Genomic DNA, 14,887 nt, shown 5'->3' on the forward strand with positions numbered 1-14,887 from the left:
GCCTGCAGTTTCTGCTCAAAAATCAGCCGATAACCTTATGGGGTTTCCCTTGTAGGGATCTGCTTTCTTTTCTCTTGCTGCTTGAAAATTCTCTATCACTACTGTTTGCCTTTTTAATTACTTGTGTCTTGGTGTGCACTGCTTTGGGTAGATTTTTTAAAAAAATTTCTTTTAGTGTTTATTTATTTTTGAGAGAGAGAGAGAGAGAGCGTGCACGAGCAGGACGGGAGCAGAGAGAGGGAGACACAGAATCGGAAGCAGGCTCCAGGCTCCGAGCTGAGCTGTCAGGACAGACCCCGACGCAGGGCTCAAACTCACAGAGTGTGAGATCATGACCTGAGCTGAAGTCGGATGCTTACCCGATGGAGCCACCCAGGCACCCCACACCTTGGGTACTTTTTGACGGGAGTTCTCTATTATTTTTTCTCTCTCCTGTTCAGCTTGGTTGCTTTCCATTACTCTGTCCTACAGGTTGACGATCCGTTCTTCTGCTTCTTCTGATTTACTATTTATTCCCTCTAGTGTCCTTTTAATTTCAGTTACTGAGTTCTTCATCCCTGAATGGTTCTTTTTATTCAAACTTTATATTTTATTTATTTATTTTTCATGTACTTCAAATTTTAGGAAATTAGTTCAAATCCAAAGGTGACCATATATTTCTTCTTCCATTTTAGGAACAAATTGGATTTTTCAGTGTATAGAAACATTCATAAAGGGCGCCTGGGTGGCTCAGTCAGTTAAGTGTCCGACTTCAGCTCAGGTCATGATCTTGCAGTTTGTGAGTTTGAGTCCTGTGTCGGGCTCTATGCTGACAGCTCAGAGCCTGGAGCCTGCTTCGGATTCTGTGTGTGTCTCTCTCTCTGTCCCTCCCATGCTCATGCTCTGTCTCTCTGTATCTCTCAATAGTAAATAAACGTTAAAAAAAATAAATAAGAAACATTCATAAGATAACGTTTACATGTGATTAAGCTTAATTTCACCATTCTGTGAGCACAAATATTTAAGTTCGTTTTCTTCGTGTTATAAAGAAAAATAAAATAACATTTTTGCTTAATTTTTAGAAGATAAATACTTTTGTAACAATGTAGTCAAGCACATCAGCGACCACACTTTTACAGTACTTAAATTAACACCCACCCAGGCTATATTTTCATTACGTGTTGGCATGTAATTATTGAAATCATGGAATGTTTCCATTATTTACATGTATTCCTGATATTTGGTTCATGCCTCTTATTTTCTTTACTAGAATCGTAAATCATTGTGGTACCCTGTGCAACACAAAAACCCTCTGAATGTATTTTTTATTAGCTTTGTATTTTATGTCGTTAAGGGAAAACATAAGTGCTGTCCAATTTGTATTTGTGTTTATTTATTTAACACACTCTCGCATGGCATTTGCACTTCGCCTCTCTCAAGCAACTTAGGAATACCAATGCAGGTAATATTCCTAAGAACGCCGTGAGTTGAGTCCCTACAGCGGCACCCGCCTTTTAAGGCTGGCTGACCAGCAGAAGGAGGCTCACTTCCTTGAGATAGCACTGACCATTAGCAGAGCCAGGATTCATTTGTCGACCGTGTTACCGTGCTGCTTCCCCAGTACCAGAGTCAAGGGTAGATGTCCACTCACAGGTGTTCACAGTAGGCATTTTCACAAAGACATTCCATGAACAGAGTGAGAAGTGAAGCTAGCTGCCCAGCCGTACTTTCCCCGGATCTTTAGAGGCTCATCCTGCACCCAGCGAGGAAATGGGGATTCTCATGACTTAGACTTGGGGCCTCCTCCCTTCTCTCTCTGCATGTTCAAACTAGGAGGCACCATCATGCCTGAATCTTCAGCGCAGCCTCCTGGCTGTGGCCTCCTCGTCAGGTGACGTGATGATCTGAGGACTACTAATGTTGATAGGCTCCCCATAGATGCGGGGAAATCGGGATATAATTTAGGGCAAGTCCCTGCCTCTGCAAAGGGGGAAAGCCCATCCCACCCACCGGCACCGTTGAAGACTGGGAGAAGGAAAGCGGGACAATGACATAGGAAATCAGCACGCGAGGGGCGCTTGGATGGCTTAGTCGCTTAAGCGTCCAACTCTTGATTTCAGCTCAGGTCATGATCTCACGGTTTGTGAGTTCGAGCCCCTCTTTGGGCTCTGTGCTGACACCACAGAGCCTGCTTGGTGTTCTGTCTCCCCCTCTCTCTGCATCTCCTCTGCTTGCTCTCTCTATGTCTCTCAGAATAAATTTAAAAAAAAAAAAAAAAAAAAGGAAAGAAAATCAGCATACTAATTCCTGGCATCTGTATTATTAGGAAAGGACAAGCAAGCAAATGCCTCCCAGGGAAGCCTAATGTGTAGCCAGGGTTGATAACCACCGTTCTTGGAGACGTTCCCAATTTAGCCAGTGTGGGACTGGAGCCATAAGGAAGGTTTGGCACAAGGAGGTACCTGAATAGAGAGCCTGAGCTAAAATAAGCCTGGCATGGTGATCAGAAAGCCTAGAAGCTTCCGTTCAGCCTGATGAGCAGTCATAGAAGGGCTAGGAGAATCAGGACCAGCCTGAGATTGGGATGCAGAGTCCTGGTGGCCTTTGAGAACCAGGACAAAAACCAGCATCGTGACCCTACTATCAGGAACAAAATTAACGCTCCACAATGCCGGAGGACACCTCAGTGAACCCCAGACCAGGAAGCAAACCGTGGCAGCATAGACCAAGGCAGAGCCTGCCACTCGATCAGAACTTCCGTCTGTATTTGCACCAAAAAGTCCCAGGAACAGAGCTGGATACAATTTGCAGGGTCCAATGCGGGAGGAAAACACAAGAACTCTTGTTCAAAAAGCGGGGGGAAGTGCCATTCAAAACCTTTTCCATATCTCCACGGTCTACCTCTCTCAACTCGTCACAGAGTATATTGTTTGCTATTTCGTGTCTTTCTAAATGAAGAAAACTAAAATTTTAAGTTACCGGCACAAATTTTATTATTCGTGTTGACATCGCATAATGCCCAGTGCTGTTAGTTTACAGCCTGCTTCGGATGCTTTGGCCCCCCCGCCCCGACACCTCCCCCACTTTTGCTGTCTCTCTCTTAAAAAACATTAAAAAAAGGGGTGCCTGGTTGGCTCAGTTGGTAGAGCATGTGACTCTTGATCTTGGGGTTGTAAGTTCAAGCCCCATGTTGGGTGTAGATGTTACTTAAGAATAAAACATTTTTTAAAGCATTTTTTTTTTTTTTTGAGAGAGAGAGAGAGAGAGAGTGAGTGAGTAAGAGTGCACATTGGCGAACGGGGGAGTGACAGAGAGAGAGAATCTCAAGTGGGACTCCATCTCATGGACGATGAGATTATGACCTGAGCTGAAACCAAGGGTCAGACGCTCAACCTGTTGGCTTACCCAGGGGCCCCAAAAATAAGATCTTAAAAAAAAATCTTGAGCAAACACAAGTTGAAAGATAAAATTATTACGAATTTCAGACTGGTGATCTTTAAATGTGGGTCCTTCTGGGCCTGGGGCCCATCAAGTAAGTCTTGCTCAGAAATACTCTTCTGTATACTCAGATGTTATCTTCGAAGAAGAGGGGAGAGAAGACATTTTCTGCTACCCCTGAAATGAGACTGTCTTGATTATTGGATCCTATTATAAATTGAAAGACTGAAATAATTACCTCTTAAAAATTATCTGTTCCCGAGATTCACTGCATTAGTTAAGATCCCATTGGTTGCTGAGAGAAAAAGTGAAAGTCATTATATATGTTAAAAAAATTATTTTTAGAATAGGGACCCAGGGAGGGGCTCTGGTTGGCTCAGCTGGTTAAGCATCTGACTTTGGCTCAGGTCATGATCTCATGTTTGGTGAATTCAAGCTCTGCGTTGGGCTTTGTGCTGACAGCTCAGAGCCTGGAGCCTGCTTCAGAGTCTGTGTCTCCCTCTCTCTCTACCCGTCCCCTGCTCCTGCTGTGTTTCCCTCTCTGTTTGAAAAATAAATAAACATTGGAAAAAATTTAAGAATATGAAGCTAGGGAAAGATGGAAGTGTAGAGGATGGACACTAGGAAGGGTAATCCCTCAGACACCACGCCTCTGCTTTGGATTGCCAGGCTCTTGTGGATTCACATTGGCATGTTTTCTTTTCTTTTGTCTCAGGAGATCCACTTTCTTCGTTTCTCAAGGTGCACGTGGCCGGATGTGGGAGCCCCTCAGTTGGGAAGTTTACGTTGCCTCGGTCCCAGCAGACGGCACTAAGAATAGCTGTTCTTCTGGTGGAGAGAACAGATGATTGGTCAGCTATACATCTGGATCCGTCTCTGGTCCAACCACTGATCACTGATGAGGGTAGGTACCGAGGTCTGGAAGCTCCTGGGCTGGCCAAGCGCTCCTGAAATTTTGTACGGTGCCCTTTGCAGTTGATTAAATGTTGTGTGCATGAAAATAGTAAGCGTTAATAACAGCCAGCTAACATACTATGTACCAGACTCTTTGCTGACCGTATATTCCCCATCTCAGTCCCCACGATAAATGCTCAGGAGGACACAGAGTGGTCTCACAGACCCACTAAGACACTTTTCCCAGATCATCTGGACAATAAGCAAAGGAAAGAAACCCAGGTTCATCGGTGCTCAGGGCTATATCGTTAACCGTTTCCCTGGAACCTAATAAACAAAGGCTGGTCTTAGTGTATACTCTGTTGAAAAAAACTGTCATCACTCTTACAGTTTCCTTTTCCCCGTGGTTATACGTTGGCTGCTATCAAAGAGCTGAGGACACTTGTGATCCTTGATTTTGTTCAAGGAACTCAGTTAAAGTGATGGTAGCAATTAAGCAGAGCAGATTCTCAGAAATCGTTGCCCGTAGTTAATGAGTGACTTTCAGAAGAGTGGTCGTATATCCTCCAAGAGGATGTGCATAATAAAAATTGATGTCAGGTGGATCTGGCCTGCGTGCGGAAATAGGCTTCCCGGAATGTTCAGGATGCGTTTGGTTTTCTGTAAGTATTTGCAGACTGCCCCCTGCTGGCTGATGGAGGGGGACATTGCCCACCCCAGAAGGGTGTGAATGCCAGCAAGAAACCATGGGTCCAAGGAGGCCTCAGTTTCATGTGGCCTCCGTCCAGGTGGAAACGGCTGAGTCTCCCCTCCCTGTATTTTATGCCCCACCTCACTTCCACAGAGGAGTGAGAAATGGTTCACAGCAGTTTGTTGGTTTTTAATCATCTCCTTGCTGCATCACAAGGGCTGATTTTGTTGCTTACCAGAGTCAGTGACTGAAATCTCGGTACAAAATTAATTTTGTAAACATCAGAAAGCAGTTCAGTTAGATTAGTGGTCATTTTTGTCCCCCTCATCTCTTGCCTTTCTCACCTGTAACCTGCAGGGTACTTACTGGTTTGAAATGTAGATGAACTAGGTTCTGTCCCTAATAAAATCCAGATGGTTATATAGTTACTTGTTTACACTGGTTTCAGTATTTATTAATTTTTAAAATTTTATTTTCCTCTTGTACTTTATAGCTGTGTCTGTATTCTGAGGCTGGTGAATTTTCTTTTCCTTTTTTTTTTTATTTTAGAGGGAGAGAGTGTGCCCATGTGTGCATGGGTGTAAGCATGCATGGGGGAGGGGGAGAGGGAGGAAGAGGGAATCCCAAGCAGGCTCTATGCAAAGTGCAGAACCCAGTATGGAGCTCGATCCATGACCCTGGGATCATGACCTGAGCTGAAATCAAGAATCAGATGCTCGGGGCGCCTGGGTGGCGCAGTCGGTTGAGCGTCCGACTTCAGCCAGGTCACGATCTCGCAGTCCGTGAGTTCGAGCCCCGCGTCGGGCTCTGGGCTGATGGCTCAGAGCCTGGAGCCTGTTTCTGATTCTGTGTCTCCCTCTCTCTCTGCCCCTCCCCCGTTCATGCTCTGTCTCTCTCTGTCCCAAAAATAAATAAATGTTGAAAAAAAAAAAAAAAAAAAGAATCAGATGCTCAACCAGCTGAGCCGTCCAGGTGCCCCTTAATGTTTATTTTTATTTAAAACGTTCACTGAGGTGCCACCTAGCTACTAATGTATTAAGTCCACTTTAGGAATTATTATTATTTTTTTGTGTGTGAAGAAAGTTACCTTTAAAATTTTTTAATTTTTTTACATTTATTTATTTTTGATAGGCAGAGAGAGACAGAGCAAAAGTGGGGGAAGGGGCAGAGACAGAGGGAGACACAGAATCCGAAACAGGCTCCAGGCTGTGAGCTGTCAGCTCAGAGCCCTCCGCGGGGCTTGAACTCACAGACCACGAGATCATGACCTGAGCTGAAGTCGGACGCTTAACCGACTGAGCCACCCAGGTGCCCCGAAGAAAGTTAACTTTAAAAAATAATTGAAAGGTGGGGCACCTGGCTGGCTCAGTCAGAAGAGCACACGAGTCTTGATCTCAGGATCGTGACTTTGAGCCCTGTGTTGGGGGCGTAGAGATTACTTACATACATACTTACATACATGAATGCTTTAAGAAATAAAAAATAGGCGTAACATAATTTCTGTATTGGCTAGTACAATTATTCAATAGCTCTCATAGTTAGAGCTAATACAAAATATCTAGGACCTGAAAACTGGCAGTGAAACTGCTTGTGTGCACACACAAGTGCACTCAAATCCTATTAGAATTTCATTTAGAATAAATTAGTTTAGGATTTAGTGTAAAATATTTTTCTAATTTCTAAAGAAGCACATTTTCATTATAGAAAATTCAGAGAGTACACATACAGATTTAGAGACATAGTGACATAGTAAAATTAAGGTGTGATGTATATATCACATGTATACGAATGTTGTGTATAATTTACTTCCTAGAGATTCCTATCTCAAATTTGAATACAGAACATTGTATAAAAGGCCATTAATATGAGATAACCTAGCCAAATAACTTGACACTAATTTAAATGATCATGTAGTGAACGAGCTAATACGATTAAAGGTGTGTAAGACTCCTATTTCCATATGTGGCTTCCAGCATCTAATCAGTAACCCAGACTGCTGAAGATGATGTTAGCATATAAAAGCGCCCACTCATGAATGAGAACAGAACACAGGTTAGGTATTGATGTTTAATTAGCTGCTAGGCTTTTTTACCACCTAGGTAACCTCTACCCACAAATTTTAACAACCAAGCTGTTTGAGCTTAGGTCTTAATGAATTTATAAATTGTGACATGCCATGAGCCTTGATGCTAGAAGTTTAAATGCGTGAAGACAAGGACGTGTATAATGTAATATAGTAGGTTTGTTGAAACACACCCCTTAGAGCTCATCCCTTCAAGTGTTTTGTCCCACGTAGTTGCGTTAAGAGGCTATGAGTTGTCTCCGCAATGCGTGAATGTAGTCATTCAGTGATATTGATGGACTGCTGTGTGTGGTGGACGTAATTGTGGATGAGACAGGCAGACTGCACTGTCATGATGGACAGAGATGACTCCTGGCCAGTCTGAGACAGGAGTGTAAGTCCTGCATGGAAGGTGGCCCAGGGTGATAGAGACTCCCGCCCAACCGTGTCCCTGGGGTCAGGTCGATGGAAAGACACATGACTTCTCAGCTGAATACTGGTCACTGAAATTCCAAGGTGGTGTGGGGCCTTTAGAGACTGCCTTTAGAGACTTGTCATAGCCAAGGCTTCAGTTAGCACTGTGGTTAACTGTGGCTTCAGTAGACTGTTCAAGTCAGACCTTTGACCTGTGGTTTTATTTTTATTTATTTTTAATGGTTTTTTTTTTTTTTTTTTTAAATTTTTTTTTTTTTTCAACATTTATTTATTTTTGGGACAGAGAGAGACAGAGCATGAATGGGGGAGGGGCAGAGAGAGAGGGAGACACAGAATCGGAAACAGGCTCCAGGCTCTGAGCCATCAGCCCAGAGCCTGACGCGGGGCTCGAACTCACGGGCCGCGAGATCGTGACCTGGCTGAAGTCGGACGCTTAACCGACTGCGCCACCCAGGCGCCCTTTAATGTTTATTTTTGAGACAGATTGAGAGAGACAAAGAGTGAGCAGGGGAGGGGCCGAGAGAGAGGGAGACACAGAATCGGAAGCAGGCTCCAGGCTCTGAGCGGTCAGCACGAGCCCCACGAGGGGCTTGAACTCACGAGCCGTGACATCATGACCTGAGCTGAAGTGGGATGCGTAACCGACTGCGCCACCCCGGCGCCCCGAGTCAGACCTTTGAAAAGCCCCAGGATTTAGCGGAGGGCGTCGCAGTACGTACTCAGCGACCGCTTACTGATGATCGACCGCAGGAAGTCTGATGAAATGGTGCTTGCGCGACTGAAAACTCCTTGTTCTGCTCTAAACCCAGATGGGTCTAAGCGCTACGATGGCTGTGCTTGTCTGGCTTGCTAATTCGTTATCTCCATCCCAGCAGCTCTTCAGCAGTTCGAACGAGAGAGGCCAGGCTGCCAAGGTGTACTGAGCATGTGTCGCGCCCTCAGGGTGAGTAGTTTGACAAGGACCGTGTGTGTTTCCATCTTGAAACTGGGATACGTTTGTCTCAGTCATATCCATTCGATTTAAAATTACTCAGTTTGCATGGGGATTGACGCACTCATGGACCACACCTTTAATTGATGGGAGTTAAGATGAGTCAGCACTTCTTTTTCCTGGTTCGTGCTGACAGGTCAAATCCAGGCTCTACCCCTTAGAGCTGTGTGACCTTGGGAAGGTTACTTGACATCTCTGTTCCTCATTTCCTAATCTATACATGATGGATGATGATTACACCCAAATTATAGAATGCGTCTGAGGCTAAATGACTTAATGCAGGTAAGGAGCACAGAATACTGTTTGTCACATAGAACTGTATAATTACTGTATTGTCACTATCCTAAAACATAAAACATTAACATAAAAAACATGTAATTCAGCAGAGAAGATAGTCTATAAAGTAGTTGTTAATATATACAAGATGATGATTAGACTTAAAATTCTAAACATACCTGAATCCAAATGAGTCCATATTGCAAAGAACAGAGAACCCTGTCACATGGTACTGATTTTATTATTCCTAACCGTGATGGTATTAATATGAAGAATATTTAGATTATTAAGTCAAACTAATATTTAGTTGATCATCTATCACGAAGGTTTCCATTATTTTCGATGTTTTAAATATGTTGAAAAACATGAATTACAACAATGAGGATGAAATTAAATGGTGAAAATGGAAATGTAGTCATTTAGAATAGTTTTTCTGTCTTCAGATGAAAAATAGATCCTGCAGGAAGCTAGGTCCTCGGAACTGAATACGTTTTAAAATCTAATTTGTTTTTCTTGCAGTTTGTAGACGTGGAATTGTTAAAACGTTCATATCTTTGAGCTAATGTGGCATAACAAATTTAATTTGCAAAACAAAGATGACGTGTCTAGAACATGATCCATAATCACTTTTTTCCCTCTTTCAGCTTCACGTTGTAGGGGCTCCGTTAGGTAGACTACTCAAGCATATTTTGTGACTCTGTAGAAATTTCCAAATAAATAAAGTCTTGGAAAATCATAAAAGAATAGCATTTTGGAACAAAACAGTCGCTCATAATTTATCCTTTTCACCGTTTCTAAGTTGTGTCTAGTTGTTGGAATGTCTGGGGTGCTTTGGGCTCGTAATTCACTGGGAAGCCTTCATGCCACGGTGATCGGATCCGTGGGAAGGGCTGGGGGAGTTGGGAGCGGATTGGGTGGTGAGAACCACACGTGGCATTTGCCCCCCAAGCCAGGGTGGGCTGACGGGAGGGCTGCCTGCAGCGTGGTAGCTCCTGGGGCCGCCGTGGCCGCCCCCTCATGCCCACCACCGTGCTCCACCCTTGGCTGGCGGCTTCCCCAGCACGAGCCGGGCCTTACTTGCAACACCGCGGCAAGTCTGGGGGTGCTGCGGTTGGAGGCTGCCAGCCAGTGCTCCACTTGCAGTGGGTCTTGGTTCATTCTGGAAGGCAGATTGGAGCGGCACGTCTGGTCACTGCTTCTAAATCCAGCTTAGCATCTGCGTGCGGTCTCATCACACCTTTGCCGTGTCACACAGAGATGGCCAGACTTCAATATCGGTGCACTTCTGGGGTGTCTGGTTTCGTAGAGCGTCATCTTTGAAGGTCGTTCACGCTTCATGTTGCTGCTTTGGTAGAGTGTGTGGGAAGGGGGTAAAGAGTAGCTCAAAGGGTTTTATTATAATTGAGTTTGTTATTTAAAGGGCCATTTACTCTGCCAATCGCAGGGATTATTATTATTAGCTCTAGTTGTAGTAGTAATTATGGTAGGAAAATCAGGGGAGGGGGAGAGAGGAAAGGAATCTCATAGCCATCCTAATGCCATTAATATTTATTGGGCCCACTGCTAAGGCCTGCCATGTGGAATGTCGTGCAGTACTTACATGGGCATCACAAACAGCGTGTCAGTATGGTTCTCAGGTTGGAGATGACCCCTCTGTAGAGGGGTTGCGTGACTTGTCCTAGCTCGAGGAGCTAGTAAACGATACAGGTGGATTCAGACCTCTGCGGTAGGCATCCTTCATACCCGCTCCCATCTGTGTCCTTAGAACCAGGACCTGGGCTTGATTATTCCGTATGCTCATCTTGTGATATAACTTGTCACTATGGGTTTGATCTTTTTAGCCTCGATATCCTCATCTACGGAAACTCCCTGATAATGATAACCAATCTTTCTCGCAAGCTTAATGTGGGGGGGTGGGGGAAGATGTTGTTGACAAACTGTTTTGTAAACTATAAATCCTTCATCGATAAATGTTAGCATCTTACTGGTGTTAAGTATTTTGTGTTCTAGAAGTGAGACTAGGATGCAGTTATAAAATGTTGACAACAGCAGATGCTGTCAATTCATTCTCAGGAGTTGTGATCCCAGGATGTTGGATGTGGAGGTTATCCAGTCCACAAGTGCTCAATCAAGTGCTGCGTATTTGTGTCATTTAGGGGAGCTTCTAAAAATGGTTGTTGCTCAAGATTCAGTCCATTTTCAGAAATCATATTTCATTGGTCTGGTGTAGGGCCGAAGCATCTAAGTATGTGTACACGTGCATGCATACGTATTTGTACGCGTAGACGTGTGTCTGAACATACGCGTTTATATGCATGTTTGTGTGTGTTCTCCGGAATGATTCTAGTATGTAGCCAGAGGGCAAAAATGGCTGGATTCAACCAGCCGGCTTCCTTCTGATGTGAGGGGTGACCATCTGTTCACCAAGGACAGCCCCCTGGACACATGCTGCCCACTGTCCCACCTGGTTAGCCCACCCCCTTTCACTCTCAAAAGTCATGGTTGGGATGGCACATGATACACGTTACGTAGGTGATGTAGTCCCCTGCTGATGAGGAACTGAGGTTTTGGAAGGCTATTGTCCTTCTAAAAGGAATAGAATATGAGATTGCTGCAGAGCCATGTTGAACATCTTGTGAGTAAGTAGGATGTTTCTTGTGATTCTTAAGCTGAGAGGATTTCTCAATTTTTCTTTGATAATAAGAAGTCTTTAAAATAAGAATATGCTGTGTTTCCACGTCAGCCAACAAAGTTTTGTGATACTGACGTCTCATCCCACAGGTTGATTCACGTAGAAAATAGTTGATCCTCGTTTATAATTGTTGAAAGCAGCTTCTTGTGAATACTGTCCTTTGTTATTTAACAAATTAGATTTAGGAAACAAATCAACAGCTTTATCAACTGTCTGAATACTGGTTTTCTGAACATCACGTATGGTCCTCCTGGGTACGATGTGCTTAATGACAATATTTATGCAAGCTCGGACCAAAAGAACATTTGATCCTGACCAAGAGATTTGACCTGTTGTTCCTCTGACAAAATGATGCAGTGTTCTTAGCTGACACTTTCTCAGCCGACGTCAGACTTGATTTTGGCATTAAAGCCAGCATTACCCTGCATATCCATGCCCCAGAATAGCTAAGATACTTTTCAGCCAGTAGTCTGGGTTTTAAAGGATGCACAAGGAGTCTGTATTCAGTCCACATACAAATCCATGGATGTGGGCATTTTGCTGTGGTAATAGTAACGTTATCCTCTCATCACTGGGCTGCTGTTCCAGGGTGACCCAATCAGAAGTGCAGATCTAGGAAGATAACAGGTCTCAGAGTGAAACCAAGGATGCTAGAAGTTTACGTCACTGGGCAGTAATGAGTGTCTGCTTGTGGAGTCCGGGAACTGTATGATACCCTAAAGATCCAATACAGTATACCATACGAGACTGGGGTGTTCTCACTTTTGTTTGTGTATGATTATGGATGAACATCAGAAATTCATTTAACTTTTTTTAATTCTGGCATAGTTAGCATACAGCGTTATAGTAGTTTCAGGTGTACGATATAGTGAATCAACAATTGTGTACCTTACTCAGTGCTCATCATAGTGAGTCAACAATTCTGTACATTCAGTGCTCATCATAGTGATTTAACACTTCTGTTCATTACTCAGTGCTCATCATAGTGAGTCAACAATTGTGTACATTACTCAGTGCTCATCATAGTGAGTCATCAATTCTGTACATTACTCAGTGCTCATCATAGTGAGTCAACAATTCTGTTCATTACTCAGTGCTCATCCTGGTGATTCGGTAATTCTGTACATTACTCAGTGCTCATCAGAGTGAGTCAACAATTCTGTACATTACTCAGTGCTCATCTTGATGATTCTGTAATTCCGTACATTACTCAGTGCTCATCTTGATGAGTCAACAATTCTGTATATTACTTAGTGCTCATCATAGTGAGTCAACAATTCTGTACATTACTCAGTGCTCATCTTGATGATTCTGCAATTCTGTACATTACTCAGTGCTCATCTTGATGAGCCAACAATTCTGTACATTACTCAGTGCTCATCATAGTAAGTCAGCAATTTTGTACATTACTCAGTGCTCATCTTGATGATTCTGCAATTCTGTACGTTACTCAGTGGTCATCTTGATGATTCTGCAATTGTGTACATTACTTAGTGCTCATAATAGTGAGTCAACAATTCTGTACATTATTCAGTGCTCATCATGGTAAGTGTGCTCTTCATCCATGTCACCTATTCCCCCAACCCTCACTTCCTGTCTGATAACCACCTGTTTGTTGTCTAGTTATGAGTCTGGTTTTTTGTTTTTTCTTTGTGTGTTTGGTTTCCTAAATTCCACCAATGAATAAATACCTGTGGTGTCCTTCTCTGACTTATTTCTCTTAGCATTATACTCTAGCTCTATCCCTGTTGTGGCAAATGGAAAGGTTTCATTCTTTTTTTATGGTTGAGTAATATTCCATTGTATACATGTACCACAACTTCTTCATCCATTCATTTGTTGATAGACACTTGGGCTGCTTCCATAATTTGGCTGCTGTAAATAATGCTGCTATAAGCATAAGGGGGCATATATCTTTTGAAAGTAGTGTTTTGGTATTGTTTGGGTAAACACCCAGTGGAATTACTGCATCATGTGGTAATTCTGTTTTTACGTTTCTGAGGCACCTCTATACTGTCTTCCACAGTGGCTGCACCACTTTGCCCTTCCACCAGCAGGGCATGAGGGTTCCTTTTCCTCCACATCCTCGCCAACACTTGCTGTTTCTTGCGTTTTTGATTTTAGCCATTCTGACAGGTGTGAGGTGGGATCTCATTGTAGTTTTGATTTGCATTTCCCTGATGATTAATGACATTGAACATCTTTTCATGTGTCAGTCATTTGGATGGCTTCTCTATAAAAGGATCTGTTCATGTCTTCTGCCCATTTTTTAATTGGATTATTAGTTTTTTGGGAATTGAGTTGTATAAGGTTTTTATATACCCTGGATACTAACCCCTTATTGGATATATTATTGGTAAGTATCTTCTCCCATTCAGTAAGTTGCCTTTTTGTTTTGCTGATTGTTTCCTTTGCTGTGCAGAAGCTCTTTATTTTGATGTAGTCCCAATAGTTGATTTTTGCTTTTGTTTCCCTTGCCTCTGGAGACCTATCTAGGAAAATGTTGTTATAGCCGATTTCAGAAAAATTACTGCCTATGCTCTCTTCGAGACTTTTTATGATTTCAGGTCTCCCATTTAGGTCTAAATTTAATCTGTTTTGTGTTTGTTTTTGCGTATGGTGTAAGAAAGTGGTCCAGTTTCATTCTTTTGCATGTTGCTGTCCAGTTTTCCCAGCACCATTTGTTGAAGAGACTTTTTACCATTGCATATTCTTGCTTCCTTTGTCAAAGATTAATTGATGATATGATGGTGGTTTTTCGTTCTGTTCTGTTTGATCTGTGTGTCTGTGTTTGTGCCAATACCACACTGTCTTAACGACTGCTGCTTTGTAATGTAACTTGATGTCTGGAATTGTGATGCCTCCAGGTTTGCTCTTCTGTTTCAAGATTGCTATCACTGTTCAGGTCTTTTGTGGTGCCATACAAAGTTTAGGATTGTTTGTTCTAGTTCTGTGACAAATGCTGTTGGTATTTTGATAGAGATTGCATTAAATCTGTAGCTCGCTTTGGGTAGTATAGACATCGTAACAGTATTTGTCCTTCAATCCATGAGCATAGAATATCATTCAGAGGTTGATTTTGATGTATCTGAGATTTCTTCTACAAATCTCCAAAAAACCCTTTGCAGAATATAGTGGCACTTTCCTCGATTGTAAATTTTGAATGGTTATATGGTTGATTTTGAAAGGTGCTATGGCTGTGCCAAGTGGGCCCTCCGCAAACAGTTGGCTCGTGTTATTTGAAAAAGAGGAGTGTAACTCTTAATGGGATTTAGAGTCCAAGAAATGTATACTCTTCTTGTAGTTGTCTAATTTATGAAAGAAAGGTCAGCAGATTTCCCCATTTTCTGAGGAAAGGGGACAATTAAAAGAAACACTTACTCCAGCTGTTTTTCTGATTCTCCCAAGACATGCTGGGTGTCCCTCCTC

The 14,887-nt window shown here is 42.9% G+C and overlaps 1 long non-coding RNA gene across 2 annotated transcripts in view; it reads left to right on the forward strand.

Moving 5' to 3' along the window:
* Nucleotides 1-14,887, forward strand: part of LOC125157112 (uncharacterized) — a 310,908-nt gene that overhangs the window by 13,041 nt on the left and 282,980 nt on the right. For both annotated transcript variants that reach the window (XR_007148861.1, XR_007148860.1), the window contains 2 exons: nucleotides 4,133-4,321; nucleotides 8,375-8,442. This is a non-coding gene — a long non-coding RNA (uncharacterized LOC125157112). The remainder of the gene's footprint in view (nucleotides 1-4,132; nucleotides 4,322-8,374; nucleotides 8,443-14,887) is intronic.

This window comes from Prionailurus viverrinus, chromosome X (genome assembly GCF_022837055.1).
Source record: "Prionailurus viverrinus isolate Anna chromosome X, UM_Priviv_1.0, whole genome shotgun sequence".
Lineage (NCBI taxonomy): Eukaryota > Metazoa > Chordata > Mammalia > Carnivora > Felidae > Prionailurus > Prionailurus viverrinus.